This window comes from Stenella coeruleoalba (assembly GCF_951394435.1).
Source record: "Stenella coeruleoalba genome assembly, chromosome: 8".
NCBI classification, from domain to species: Eukaryota; Metazoa; Chordata; class Mammalia; order Artiodactyla; family Delphinidae; genus Stenella; species Stenella coeruleoalba.
The window spans coordinates 13,604,924-13,618,787 of record NC_137154.1 but is presented as its reverse complement, the minus strand read 5'-3'; the positions used below and the strand labels follow the sequence as shown (position 1 = coordinate 13,618,787).

Sequence of the window (13,864 nt, the reverse complement as noted above, 5' to 3'; positions counted from 1 at the left end):
TAGGTTTTCATTCAATCAAGATTTGTTGAGTGCCAAATATGTACTCCGCGTGTAGGTGAGGGTGACTGTTGACTAGTGCAAAAAGGGACCCAAGGTTCACGACTCTCTTACTGGCAGTGGAATGACCTGTGGAAACCTGCGATCCATTCTCATTAAGTAAATCTCTGGGTAAGTGGCTAAGCACCTTCTTGGATTCATCACTAACTCATCTCAGTTTTCACTTTCTCACTCAGTTATTTACCAAGTTTTTCTGGTCAATTCAGTGGAGCGTTTCACTTTTAGTGTTCCTTCCTCTCTGGCCATCCCACAGCCAGAGAGAGAGGGGTGGAGGGCGGGGGAATGGATGTGAATGAACGAATATTTAAAGAACAAAAGTGCCTATTTTTTCATTACACTTACTTTAAAAGTCATCTCCTAAGGTGGTATAATTTATTGAACACCTTCAATGGGAGATGTGCAATAATAAGAAACAACAGGTCCTTTCTTTACACTAAATTAACTCCAGGTTATTGTGTGTTGTTTTATGTGTTAGTCCTTTCATGTGTGGCTATCATGGCTCCAATTAAGTTATATGTTTTTGTTTGTTTCTTTCAACTCCATTTTTCAGCCGAGCAGAAGTCTTGTAAGTGCTTGTGGAAGGGAATCCTGAGTTAATATTTTTCATACCCAGGGGATGATGAATAAGTGATGAAGCAAAGGTCGTATGTATTGACCTGTGTAGTAAAATGCATGTAGTGCATTTTCAAATTGTACCCCTTTGGGTCAGAAGTTAAGACGGCTATGGCAACTTTTGAGATTTACATTTCATACAAATTGCTATTTCTTTACTTACACCTAACAGTTCTTATTATTTGTATTTTTTTTCCCTCAAGTGGAAACTGCAGATCAAAAACTGCAGATCTTCAGCTACTAAATACTCCAAATTATATTGTTTTATTTAAGGACTAAAAATCAGCTGGACACAATTCAGTCCGGCCATATACGCGTACTGGAATTGTACCGTATGGAGGTGGGGGCAAGAAATCTCCTTTTTTCCATTGTCTTTCCTGCTTGCATCCACCCAGCTGCATCAGCTTATGACCTCCATGACTCAGAGCAGGGTGTCCATAGCCTAAATGCAAAAAGAAGCCTAAGACATTAACATTGAGCTTCCAAAGACATGAGTCCTACTACATGAGTGAGTTTTCAAAGATAATTTTGACTAACCAGAAAGTGCAACCACTATAGAACTTATTGCTGTCACTTGATAAGGTTCATTACCAAAGCTCTGCAATTACATTTTGTTCCATTGGGAGTGGAAGTTAGTTATTTTGGAATTTTTATCTGGAGGGAACTTATTTAATCTTAGTAATGCTTGGAAATCCCTAAAACTTTTACTTTTAAACACTTTTTACATTATTATAGAAGAGATGAAAATAACACTGTGGTTGGAGCACTGCATTCCTCACTCTATGACCCTTTATTATTCAAATTAAGTTTTTTGGGTTTTGGTTTTTTAAAATTATTTTTTTGGTACGCGGGCCCCTCACTGTTGTGGCCTCTCCCGTTGCGGAGCACAGGCTCCGGACACGCAGGCTCAGCGGCCATGGCTCACGAGCCCAGCTGCTCTGTGGCATGTGGGATCTTCCTGGACCAGGGCACGAACCCGTGTCCCCTGCATCGGCAGGCGGACTCTCAACCACTGCGCCACCAGGGAAGCCCTGTTTTTATTTATTTAAAAAAATATTTATTTATGGGACTTCCCTGGTGACGCAGTGGTTAAGAATTCGCCTGCCAATGCAGGGGACATGGGTTTGATCCCTGGTCCGGGAAGATCCCACATGCCGTGGAGCAACTAAGCCCATGTGTCACAACTAGTGAGCCTGTGCTCTAGAGCCCATGAGCCACAACTACTGAGCCTGCATGCTGCAACTACTGAAGCCCGCGTGCCTAGAGCCCGTGCTCCACAACAAGAGAAGCCACTGCAGTGAGAAGCCCGCGCACCGCAATGAAGAGTAGCTCCCGCTCACCACAACAATAGATAGACCACGCGCAGCAACAAAGACCCAACACAGCCAAAAATGAATATTAAAAATTAAAAAAAATTGTATTTATTTGGCTGCACTGGGTATTAGCTGCAGCACGCAGGATCTTCATTGCCGCCTGCAGGATCTTTAGTTGCAGCATGCACGATCTAGTTCTCTGACCAGGGATCGAACCCAGGCCCCCTGCATTGGGAGCGAGGAATCTTAACCACTGGACCACCAGGGAAGTCCCTGGTTTTATTTTTTAATGGAAGAAAAGTATAGAAACTCACTGAGTAAGAAATGCAGGCTATTCAGCTAATATTTGAACTACTGTATTGCTTAAGATTTTTTTGCCTTGTATGTTGACTTTAGAGTCTTAAAATATGTATACTTTACTCAAAGTTTATTCTTGGGAAAAGCTTGCCTAAACTTTATATGTGGATAATTTAGAAGTAATTTCCAACTTGGGGTGTTGAGTAAAATAAATTTCCATAGGGCCTCATTTTTTCATGCATGGATTTAATACAAGAGAGGGTGCACGGGGTTACTGGTCCTTGCCTCCTCTTTGTCAAATTGTGGAGAGCAGTAAAAACTGCAGGTAGGTCTTCCCTGGTGGCGCAGTGGTTGGGAGTCCGCCTGCCGGTGCAGGGCCGGGAGGATCCCACGTGCTGCGGAGCGGCTGGGCCCGCGGGCCGTGGCCACTGGGCCTGTGCGTCTGGAGCCTGTACTCTGCAACGGGAGGGGCCGCAGCAGCGAGAGGCCCGCGCGTACAGCAAAAAAAAAAAAAAAAAAACCAAAAAACTGCAGGTAGTCCCTGACAGGATAAAGGCAGTGTATGCAAAGGGAGAATGCAGAGGAGGCTAACTAGACCTCTATGACCAAGGGGAAAAAGAAACTTTTCTTGGGAATTCCTCAAAGTCCAGTGGTTAAGACTCCACGCTTCCACCGCAGAGGGTCACGGGTTTGATCCCTGGTCAGGGAACTATGATCCTGCATGCCAAGTGGTGCACGCCCCACCCCTCACCAAAAAAAAAAAACAACAACTTGAAGTTTGGGTTTTAAATCTTAAAACGATTTAAAATCCTTAAAGGGATGTAAAATTAGTTTTGAATCTTTAAAAAGATTTTAAATCCCTTAAGAGGATGTAAAATTAATTTTAAATAATTGTTTTTAACTGTAGAGTAAATGTGAGCCAGTTTGTTAGAGAAAGCCTCTAAATACCAGTATAGGTGGCACAAGAAATTTGCTTTTGCCCTGGTGGTGTCCCCCATATGCCCTTGGTTACAAGAGAAGGGAGAAGATTGTGAGTCACCACTACATAGAAAAACAACTCAACATGCACAGTCTGTCAACAGTATCTTAGTAAAAATAAAGGTAAATAAAGAATGTATAGAAGTGATAACCCAGTATTCTTATTTTGGAAAATACAGTTTTCACTCTTGACTTTTGATTCATGCAAATATGAAAGAAATAGAGTTAAAAATCATATTATTCTTTCCAGGGTGGTTTGTCGCCACCCTCACCTTCCTCCTGTATTGCCCAGAGCTATTATGTCATTAGGAGAGATTATGTAGAGAAATACTTGTGGAGGTTTAAATGCCCTGTTTTAAATATAAGCTTAAGGGTGTTTTTATGCTTTAATCTACTTCTGTTGGAATTTTCAAGAAATCGGATATTGGCCTTATGTATTCTTTAGACTGGTTTTTAAATTGTTCCTTAGTTAATCAAACACAGCTTTTGTCTTTTATCTTTATTCCCACTTCCCATTTTCTTTTGATTTACTTTACTTCCTGGTTTCTTAAATTGCATACTTATTTGAGATTTTTTTTTAATTATAAAGACTATAAGTTTTCCTCTGAATTTTTCTTTTGCTGTGTCTCATTTGTTGTCAAATATTCTTCATTTTGTTAATTTCTAGATCATTTGTAACTGGTTTTTATTTCAATGTTTATTATAAAAAGCTTCCTAGCGTATACACGGTTAACTTTTTATTATGTTTCTAGTTTATTGAATTATGGGCAATAACATCTTGGAAAAAAAGTTTTTTAATGGTCAAGAACATGATCAGTTTGTGGTGTCCCTTGAACCTAAGAGAATAATGTGAAAGGTAGAGTTAGATAACTAAGAGCTTTATTGAGGATCTCATATGTGGCAAGTACTCTTTACAGGACCTATCTCATTTAATCCTCACCACAACCCTATGAGAAAGGAATCTGAAGTACAGAAAGATTGAGTGACTCGCACTATATGCCACCATATATATGTGTATATATATATGAATGACTTGTTTTTATTATTCAGATCCTCAAAAATTTTTTATATCTACTTGATATATCAAAGAGGTATGTTGAATCTTCAGGTATAGTTTTGGTTTTATCAAGCTCTCCTAGTATCTCTAGGAATTTTTGCTTTATGTATTTTATTGTTATATTGCTAACATGTAAAGGTTTATGGCTATCATATTTTCAGAGATTATCGTTACTGAATGTCCCTTTTAATCTCATTTCATCGCTTCTGGTCTGGAAGTGTCATAAATATCGACACTTCTGCTTTCTTTTTCTTTTTTTTAAATGTATTTATTTTATTTTTGGCTGCGTCGGGTCTTCATTGCGCGCGGGCTTTCTCTAGTTGCTGCGAGCGGGGGCTACTCTTCGTTGCAGTGAGCGGGCTTCTCATTGTGGTGGCTTCTCTTGTTGCGTAGCACAGGCGCTATGCGCGCAGGCTTCAGCAGTTGTGGCACGTGGGCTTCAGTATTTGTGGCTCGCAGGCTCGAGAGCGCAGGCTCAGAAGTTGTGGTGCATGGGCTTAGCTGCTCCATGGCATGCGGGATCTTCCCAGACCAGGGCTCGACCCTGTGTCCCCTGTATTGGCAGGCGGATTCTTAACCACTGCGCCACCAGGGAAGGCCCTGCTTTATTTTTCTTTTCTGTCTTTCTTTCTTTTTTTTTTTTTCTTTTTTTTTTTTTTGCGGAGCACAGGCTCCGGACACACAGGCCCAGCCGCTCCACGGCATGTGGGATCTTCCCGGACTGGGGCACGAACCCGTGTCCCCTGCATCGGCAGGCAGACTCAACCACTGTGCCACCAGGGAAGCCCTCTTTCTTTTTTCTTCCTCTTTCCCCCCTCCCTCCCAAGTGAGTGTATCTCTGCTTTCTTCTTTATTTTCAGACTTTCTTTGTAACTGTTTTGGTAGAAGACTATTTCAGTTGTTTAAACTTTTCCATTCTGTTTCTCATTTGTCTACAAAGAACTTTCTAAATGGAAAAAAAGATCTTTATGATTTACTAATTCTGATGCCTAGAAAGTGGGGAAATTACAGTTTTGTTCTCTTTACCTTTGAACTTGTACCTAACTGGTTTTTTTTGGGGGGTGGGGTTGTTTTATGGCTGCACCACCCAACTTTCGGGATCTCAGTTCCTGATCAGGGATTGAACCCGTGCCCCCTGCAGTGGAATCGCAGAGTCCTAACCATTGGACCGCTGGGAACTCCCTTAACCGTTTTTTCTTATTAACTGTTCCTGATTTGCCATACTGAGCTTTTAAGCCTGAATCCAGAACATTTAAAAACTGTTAAAAATTGGAAAGCATAATTATTTTTTCAGTAATTGATGTTAATTAACTTTTCCCAGTTTTAGGGGCTGGAGGTATTATCTGGGGTCATTTTTGTATAATCTCTTGCCAAAATATTCAGTTGTTTCTTTGAAATTATTTGCTCTTTCCTTCCTTTATTGACTGCCTCACCTTAATCCAGTGCTATCACCAACTCTCATCTGGATTACTGAAATGGCTTCCTAGCTGGTCTTCCTGCCTCTAATCCCTTTATTTCATCTCCCCCTCTCTATATTCAGATTAATGTCCCTAAATTTTTACCTATAGAAGAATCTGCATTGACTCCCTACTATAATCTACTGTTATTCTCTTTTGCTCACTTTTATGTTTCCCTACTAATCTGGCTGGATCATACTTACCTACTTTTTGTACATTTTTGTTCTCTGTCCAAATTCTCAATTTTGTGCTTCATTTAATTGAACATATTAAGCATAGTAATTTTAAGGTCTGTGTCTGATAACTGTTAATGTGTTTCTAATATCTTTTGGATTTTGATCATTTGTGTTTGTCTCCTTGAGTGCCTGGTTTACTTTAACATGTGCCAGAAATTGTATATGAAAAATTATAGAGATAATTTATGGGTTAGGACAACATTATTTTCTTCCAGGGAGAAATTACCTGCGTTTCTGGCAGAGGCTAAGGGCAGACCTTATTCTACACTGTTGAAGCGGAGTGATGTGTAAAATTTTTCATAATAAAAACTTTTTAAAATTAGCTTGAAGTCATACAAATTACAACTACATTTGTCTTCTGAGAGAAGAACTATCCATTGTTTTTGTAAATTAAAAAAAAACCTTAAAGAATACAGCAATAGCCTATTTATCTGGGTTGTATATTATGGATTAAAAGGGAAAGGAGTAACAAGGAAATACTTGGAGAAAAAAGAAAAAAAAAAGACCCATTCATAATGTCTGTCATCTCCGTACTCATTATATACCCTAATCTTAAAATTAAGCCATTACCAAATGTAAAATGGCATGGCTGCCTTGGAAAACAGTTTGGCAGTTCCTCAAAAAAATTAAATGTTGAATCACCATATGATCCAGCAATTTCATTTGTAGGTATATACCCAAGAGAATCATATGTTAACACCAAAACTTACCCATGAGTGTTCTCAGGAATATTATTCACAGTAGCCAAAAAGTGGAGACAACTTAGACGTCCATCACTTGATGAGTCAATTAACAAAATGTAGTCTGCCAATTCAGTGGAATATTATTCAGCCATAAAAAGGAATGAAGTACTGACACATGCTAAAATACAGAGTGAACCTTGAAAACATGCTAAGTGAAGGAAGCAAGTCACAAAAAGGTGACATAGGATTTCCTTTATGTGAAACTTCCAGAATAAGCAAGTCCATAGCAATAAAGCCTACTAGTAGTTGCCAAGGACAGGGAGAAGGGGAAGGGGAGTGATGGATAACAGATGTGGGATTTCTTTTCAATGTGATAAAAATGTGGTGATGGTTGCACATCCTTGTGAATATACTAAAAAGCACTGAATTGTACACTTTAAAATGGTAAATTTTATGGTATGTGAATTATAACTCTGTTAAGAAAAACTATATAAAGTGATTCTTTAAAAAATTTTAACCTACTGCCTTAACATTCTAAGTCAACGTGTTTAACAAGTTCATAAATAAGCGTATTTCTTCTTAGCTTGCCCAGTCTCCTATCTCAGATGTGTAGTCTCTCACATTGTCTTGTTCTTTTGAGTTCTTGGTGTTTTATTTCCATGTGCAATCTGCAGATTTTTAAATTCTGAGTTCATCTAGCTAAAAGTTGGAAGGAAGGGTTATGAATGGCCTGGCAGTAGGCTGTTGATGATCCAAGTCTGTGAAAGCTTCTCTCAGGCCTCCTTCAGGCTTCCTTCTGCCTGTTTCTAGGAGTTTCAGTGGTTTTGGACAAGTTTTTAGGTTAATTTCTTGGCTTTTTGTTTCCTTACCATCCATGTAGGTAGTGTAATTTTGGATCTTATATCTGTGTACCTTACTGATGTATTCTTTTGAAGGTTTGAGAGTAACTTCCCCACCTCCCAACCTTGCCATGATAGATGGCAAAGCTCTTCATTGCTTCTCTAGGATTCTTCTGGCCTCTGATCAAGGAGCACTTGGCTCTGGGGTTTTCTGCAGGGGAGGTTTCTACCTGCCCGTAAGCTTGAGGTATGATTCCCTCACACCCCACTCTTGTTCTCATGTGTTCATTATAAGAATCTGACCTTGCTCTCCATAAACCTCAGCTCCCTGGCATCAATTTTCCCTTATATCTATGGCTTTAACTTACCTTTTTTTCTGGAACCTGGGATTTTTCAATCTTTCTGGTTTAGCTGCGTATCAAAACCTTTTTATTGTCATATCTTATTTGCATTTTTATGTATCTGTAGTGGGCAGGGGTGGGGTGTGACTGATAACATTAGTTTAGTCCACATTGTTGTTGGATGTCCTCCGAGTTTTGAAACTCATATCTGACATGGCGCAGTGCATTGAACTCCTTGTCTCCTTCACTCTCAAGGCAAGGATATCCTGTGATGGGAACTTGGAAGTATAGCTAGAGCAGTCATTCAGATGTTTGAAAAACTGTATTTGAAATAGGTCTACAAGGAGATAGAAAACTTTTATGCTGGGTGAAAGTTAGTTAAGAACTTTACCCTGCTATAGACCATTTGATGAGGATGGATTTTGTTTGTTAGATTTTTTTTGAAAAATGTAAGATATACAGAAAAATTGTAAGAATATTAAAGTGAACTTTCATATACTCCTTTTTTTTTTTTTTTTTTTTGTGGTATGCGGGCCTCTCACTGTTGTGGCCTCTCCCGTTGCGGAGCACAGGCTCCGGACACGCAGGCTCAACAGCCATGGCTCACAGGCCCAGCTGCTCCGCGGTATGTGGGATCTTCCCGGACCGGGGCACGAACCCGTGTCCCCTGCATCGGCAGGCGGACTCTCAACCACTGCGCCACCAGGGAAGCCCCAACTTTCATATACTCTTCACCTACATTCATACATTGTTCTCTGTTGGCCACATTGCTTTACTTCTTTCTGTATGTATCACATACTGTATAATAGAACAACGCAGGATTTCTTACTTTTTTCTTTTCCCCTGGACTCTTGAGAAAAGTTACTTGTATCTCTTAAGACAAGAACATTGAACAGGGGCTTCCCTTGGCACACACACACACACACCATGCTAGTGGTAGAGGGAGGATTCCAAAATGGTGATTGCACCAGTGTCCATGTGGTAGAACAGGCTCCCAAAAATGGCTGCCACAAGTATCTATGTCCCCAGGGTGAACTCCAGTTGCCTTCTGCCTCTCCAGGAGACTCTTCAAGATTAGCAGGTAGTTCTGACCCAGGGTCCTTTGAAATTACTACTTCTGCCTTAAAGGTCCCGGCACATGTGAGAGTTTGTGTGCCCTTTAAGAGATTCCATTCTATTTCCCACAGCCCTCTGGTGCTCCTAGATGTAAGCTCCACAGGCCTTCAAAGCCAAACATTCTGGGGGCTTGTCTTCCTGGCATAGGACCCCCAGGCTGGTTAGTCCAGTGTGGGACTCAGACCCCTTGCTCCTTGGGGAGAATCTCTGCAATGGTAATTATTCTTATGTTTGTGGGTTCCTCAACCGGGGGCATGGGTTGTGACTGTACTGGGACTCCCCACTCTTACCCATCTTGTTGTGGTTCCTTCTTTATATCTTTAGTTGTAGAAGATCTTTTCTGGTAGGTTAGGGTCAGTTAGGGTCAGGGTCTTTTTTCTCAATAGTTGTTGTGTACATAATTGTAAGTTTTGTGAGAGGAGGTGAGATCAGGGTCTTCCTACTCCACCATTTGGGGACCTCCCAATGTGCAGCCTTCTAACGTTAGGAAGGAACGGCAGTTCTGGTCTGAGTGGGGTCATGGAGTGGGTGTAGGGCTTAGAGTGGGGTCTAACTGCTTCTTCCGTGGACTTTCAAATAATCCTCCTGTTTTCAGCCCCATCTGCCACCCTACTTTAGTAGCTACCTGGTGACTAATTCCTTAGACTTTCTTAGGTTCTTTGGTTCAGAAGAGCTTTCTTTGTTTAGGGTTTCTCCCGCTGCTGGCTTGGATATCAGCTGTGCTCTGCTTAGTCAGTTATCTATTCCTTCTACTTTCTACCTTCCCGAACTTTGATGTTGTTATCTCTTGTCTGTGTGTATGCTTTTTAAGTCCTCCACCCTTTTTTTAGGAGTGAGCAGAAATAAACATTGAACCTTTATCCTTTACCAGTCTGTTTACTTTTTCCCCCCAATATTTTGTTGACATCTTTCATTGTTATTTCTTCTTCTGGGTTTATTTATAGCTTTTATATTTCTGTGCTTTTAATTGAGGATTGGGAAAGTAGTTGAGATAAATGGGTTTTGTCTGCCTAAGAAGAACTCGTATTTTTAAAATTTAAAATTAGCATTTCAGTATGAAAGTAAGTAAAAGATCTAAAAAACCTGTCTATCCAGATAACTGTACTTTTCCTTTACCTGATTGTATCATTTGCACTTGAACAGTGTTGTAGAATCTTCTGTCTAGTATTTGGGAGTTGGTGATTATCTACAACCATTACATAATAATGGGAAACTTTATTTATTTAGTAATGGCATCTTTTTTTCTTTTTCTGTGTGTGTTAAAATACAAGCAACAGAATTTTACCATCTTAACCATTTTTGAGTGTGCAGTTCAGCAGCATTAAATACATTCACATTGCTGTGCAGCCTTCACTATCGTCTGTCCCCATAACTTTTCATCTTGTAAAACTGAAACTCTACCTATTAAACAGCAACTCCCCATTCTCTCTTCCCCCCAGCTCCTGGCAACCACCATTATACTTTCTGTCTCTACGATTTTGACTACTCTAAGTACCTCATATAAGTGGAATCATACAGTATTTGTCTTTTTGTGACTAGTTCTTTTCACTTTAGCATAATGTCCTCAAAGTTCATCCATGTTGTAGCATGTGTCAGAATTTCCTTCCTTTTTAAGGTGGAATAATATTTCATTGCATGTATATACCACATTTTGCTTATCCATTCTATTTTCAGATAATTGTTTAAAAACATTTTAGTTTGGCACAAGTCTGCACATGTTCTAAACACTGTGGGAACCTGACAGAATTATTTGTTGTTATGAACTTCTGTTAATGAAAATGATGTGTAGAGAATGTTGCTAAATTGAAATTGCTAATCAAGGTCCAGTAAATAGTTTTTGTTATTTGTTAAATATCTTAAGCCTTGAAGAAAGGCCTTAATTAAGTGAGGTATTTCTCAGACAAGAAAAGCTACAAGTGGCAAGTCTGGGGAAATAGATTCTGATGAAGCTTGAAGGGACAGCAATATTAGGAGCATTATGATTCATAAATATACTTTTGGCCTAATTAAGCCATTTTAGAGGTGACCTCTGGTAAATTGAATCAAATATATGTGGGTGGGAACCACATAGAACTTTTTGTAAATATCCAAAAATCATACATAGTAATTGGTTTATGTCCCTAAGGCAAAAAACTTTAATAAGGTAATAAGTAGCGCTGATGAGCTTGCTTATTCAACATATTAACAGGAAAGGGACATGAGATTTGAATGCTTGTGAAACCTTGCACCTCAGATTGGCACTTGAACCCATGTGCCGGAACTCGAACCCAGACAAAACCCATGGTCTTCCAACTGAGATCACACACATGGTTTCAGGACTTAATGAAGCTCAGTTTCTTGATGTCTCATAGCAGAAAGAATTCAGTGAGAGACAAAGTGATACGTAAGAAGTGGATTTATTTAGAGAGAAACACATAGACAGAGTGTGGGCCATCTCAGAAGGTGAGAGCGGCCTTGGGGGAAACACGCTCCACAGACAAAGCGTGGGCCATCTCAGAAGGTGAGAGAGGCACCAGGGTATGGGATTGTCAGTTTTTATAGGAGTGGGTAATTTCATAGGCTAATGAGTGGGAGGAGTATTCCAGCTATTTTAGGAAGGGGTGGGGATTTCCAGGAATTGGGCCACTGCCTACTTTTTGATCCTTATAGTCCGTCTTGAAACTGTCCTGGCGCCTGTGGGTGTGTTATTTAGCTTGCTGATGTGAGCGTGTACTGAGGCTCAAGGTCCAGTGGAAGTCGACTTGTCTGCCATCTTGGACCCATTTGGTTCTAATCAGTTTACGTCATGTCCTCAGGCTATGTCATTCTTTCAAAGGTTGTGCCCTGCCTCCTTCCCTCCTATTTCACTTGCAGAAGAGTTTGCTATGTAATTGAGAGACTAGAATGCTGAGAGGTAAAGTGGCCTTGACTTAAACGAAGTGGTAACCTAAAAGCCCTACTTTGGCTTAGTCTTCTAGCAGCTGATATATTTTCTTAAAACCTGTTCCATCAAGGGTCTTTGGCAGTTATAACATGTTGGTGACAATGACTGATATGGGCAGTGGTCTGTAAAGTCTAAAGGAAAGAAAGTCACATACATTCATTGTCAACTAAGAAGGCCCTCTCTAGACTCTTGGTGGCAGAATTCCAATGTGCTTGTTCCTGAGGTAGAGAAGGATATATGAAGCTAATAGTGGGTTGATATGATTTTATTTTCCCAAAATGGTCTCCTTGTAGGAAAGGCAACATGTTGATCACTTGATGCTTCTTTTATCGACTTGGCAGTTTTATTTCTCAATTAATAAATGGGATTTATGGTATGTAAACTGTCTCTTGTAAGTGAAGTCCCCCAAACCTTGACTGAACTAATAAAATTAGTTTCCTGAGCATGTACATCCAAGGACTAGATCCTTGTCCAGGATCACCATTTATTTGCTAGTTTCAGTGACCAAGATCTTTCCTGAAAGTACCAGCAAGCCTCTGATCACCTTTGCAAAATCATTTTACCTATTTTCCCCGCTGACTTTGTATGTGGACTCTTGAAGGTCAGACTGAGGAGTCTGCCCAAAGTTCTGGCACGTAGGAGCAATATGATGACATAATGCTTTATTAGACTAGCCTTTCAGTGGTTTACCTGAGGTTTACAGTATAATCTAGAAGGAGGTGTTGGGAAAGAAACTTTTCCTATAACCTCTTGGATTCAGCAGATGGGGGCGTGCAAATTAAACCAACGAAAGATAGATTAGCAAGAGAAAAGACAGTTTATTAATGCCTGCAAAGTGTATACCACAGGAGTGCTCAGTGATGAATAGCTCAAGGAGGTGGTAAAAATTTGGGACTTAAATGTCTAACTCAGTAGGAGAAAGAGAGGGGAGAAAGGTTTTATAGGAAGAAAAATTAGTTTCTTTAGGAAAGAAGAATGGGTGTTTAGGAGAACAAATGGGAAATAAGAAAGTTTGTCATAACAGACTTTATCTTGTGTGGGTGCAAATGGTCTTTCCATCTTCTTCATGACTATGAAACTCCCCCAGATAGGGGATTTATATTAGGTTTATGTTAGGTCTCTCTCCTGGGGTAGAAGCCAACCTGAAATGGGAATTTATGGCAGTCCTCATTTCTTAGAAGTTTCCGCTTTTAGTCAGATAAGGGAAGCTCTGAGAAGATTTCTTTTCTACATCTGTTGAATCTCAAATGTCTTCAGCTAAAAATAATCTTTATGCCAAAGTGGCATATTTTAGGATGGCATAGCCTATCCTCTTCAAAGGTAAAGTAACTAACCGAGAGAGTCTCTTCCAGATAAGGAATGAGACTTGGATTAAGGTGGTTATCTATGGAAATGAAAATGCTGCTAATATAAAGGATTTTGTATAAGCATAAGTTTGAAGGATTCAGTAATTGGCTAGTGTAGTAAAGGGCAGAAAAAAAGAAAGAATTCAGTGTTTTTAATGTTTGTACCAAATTTCCGTTTATATTCCTTGGAGCACTCAAAGAAGGAATTTTGCAAAGTGCAAAGCAAAAGTAAACTTTCTATTACATTTCTATTGTAAAGGATGAACTAATATCCTTGATAGATAGCCTAGGCCTAAGGGGACAATAAGCTCTGATACCTTTGAGAGAACTTTTTCTCTGTGGAGACCACCCTTTTTGGCTCAATAACTAACTCTAGTTACATAATCCTTTGAGTGCTTCCAGTGGTACAAAAAGTCACAAGAGTCATTGTGCCATTATAATGTTTGTGCTTTGGTAGATGCTCTGGTAGTGGGAGCACTTCCCCACTTCAGTGTAAGATAGGGGCAGCCCAATCCTCCAGCACTGTTCTTATCTCAGATCTGTTGCTGTGTTGCTTCAGGGCCTTGAGCTGTTTAACCCTTTAAAAGGTCTTTTTATTTTTACTTTAAT

General features: G+C 39.9%; 1 protein-coding gene across 7 annotated transcripts in view; it reads left to right on the top strand.

The window, feature by feature from the left end:
- The window catches only part of ATG13 (autophagy related 13), a 46,189-nt gene that overhangs the window by 726 nt on the left and 31,599 nt on the right, over positions 1-13,864 (top strand). For 5 of the 7 annotated variants that reach the window (XM_079928224.1, XM_079928227.1, XM_079928221.1 and 2 more), the window contains exon 2: positions 56-168. The exons of the other annotated variants lie outside the window; for them this stretch is intronic. The gene's annotated coding sequence lies outside the window, so the exon portion shown is untranslated. The remainder of the gene's footprint in view (positions 1-55; positions 169-13,864) is intronic. 7 annotated transcript variants of the gene reach the window in all.